Below are 1,783 nucleotides of genomic sequence, written 5' to 3' on the forward strand. Positions count from 1 at the left end.
AACTTGCTGATAACTAATGTAAAATTTGAAAAGAAAGCTACTGGGTTGGTGATAGTGCATGATTATGATGAGGATCAGGTCCTCCTGGTGCGAGTCTATCAGTATTTTGAGGTACTAAAGCATCTCTATTATGTGTATGTATTGATAGGTCAAACCCAAATTTGTGAAAAATTTGTTTGCTATCTACATTTTTGTGATTGAATTGATGGCCATGGAGAGTGTTACGTGCATGCAAGCTTAAGAAGAAGTTGGACAGAATAAATAGTAAGAAAAGTATTGACATTCGAGCTAGTGTTGTACTTGCCATGACGTGAAGTAATATTCTTAGCTAGAATTGATTGAACAAGGAACGATAAAGTGGGAGATACACTAAGCTTGAAGTTGGTGAGTAGAGTAAGGAGTAGTTTGGAAGGTGACTATATGAGTCATTTATATACGGACTATGATCAGAAATAAGAACACTTTAGACTTCTAAAAGTTGAAATTGACATATATTAGAAATGTATAGGAATAAATGAATATGTATTTATTGATTAAATGAAATAGTGAAATAAAAGAGTGATGAGGAATCCAAAAGTAAAAAGGCATAAACTAACTAAATTAATTTAACCATTTTGAAATTAAACTAACTCCTAGTAATGAGTTTTTTCTCACTCAAAATACCAAGATATATTTCAGTAATACCTATATTTTATGAAAAACAATTGAAGGTAGATTGTTTTGACATAAATTATCTATCTCAAATTGTGTTTTACTCTCTGTCTCAAACTAATTAGAGTATTACTTTTTATTACGTTTTGTTTTTAAACATCTTTTATTCACCTGTCAATATATAATTCACTTAAGACACAGAATGAGACACCATTGAGAACATGTGATTTCCTTTCAGATTGTTTAAGAACACAGGTCATCTCTCCCAAAGTTTGTCCTCATTTCCTGTCTTAACCAATTAAAAAGTAATATATAAATAAAAATAAATTTACTAAAAATGAAAAAAAAATTTATATTATTTAGTGTAATGTTATTTACTAGAGAGAGATGATATTGACTCTTTGGAACAAAGAATCCTAGCTCTATTGTTTAATATTACTTTCTTATGTTTTAAATCCTCAACTTCAACACCGAATGCGCCGGCTATACTGTAGGTGGGATGAATCTCACAAAAAAATCATCTTACACTGCATTGTGGTACCAAATTAGAGTGATAGGATCTTATCATATTGTCTTTTTTATAAGTCTTATCATATCGGATTACATCACATCAAGTTCAAAACAATATTTTTAAAATAAAAAAATCCACACTACAACTGTGCTATACGCAATGTAATGTCCACCATGGCCACCAGAGTCATGACTTTGCAACAGTGCCATGTTTATTTCAACTAATGTTTTTTATATTTTTTTTTAGAATTGAGTTTTGGAGGAGAAAGAAAAAAAAGAATGAAGACTTCAAAGTTATAAAATAACTTTTGAGATAATTCACTTTTCTTTCTATTCATTCCTTTCCAAAAACTTACATAGCAAATCAATCTTTAATATTATATGTTTGTTTTGGGTTTTCTGATTTAGAAATTAAACTTATCATGATATATTTATGATTGCTTTGCCTTCCCCTTTTTAAGTCACTTTCACTAAAATAATTAGTGGATCTTTTAGTCATGCCTAGATATTCAGCAAATGATTTCTATATCATCAGAATATTCGAAATACACAAATAGTATTCAATTTTTGGTGCTGGTAATCCTGTCTCTAACCCCATTCTAGTTCATATAAAAAAAAAGTA

The sequence above is a fragment of the Lupinus angustifolius genome, unplaced genomic scaffold, assembly GCF_001865875.1.
Source record: "Lupinus angustifolius cultivar Tanjil unplaced genomic scaffold, LupAngTanjil_v1.0 Scaffold_60_104, whole genome shotgun sequence".
Taxonomy (NCBI): domain Eukaryota; kingdom Viridiplantae; phylum Streptophyta; class Magnoliopsida; order Fabales; family Fabaceae; genus Lupinus; species Lupinus angustifolius.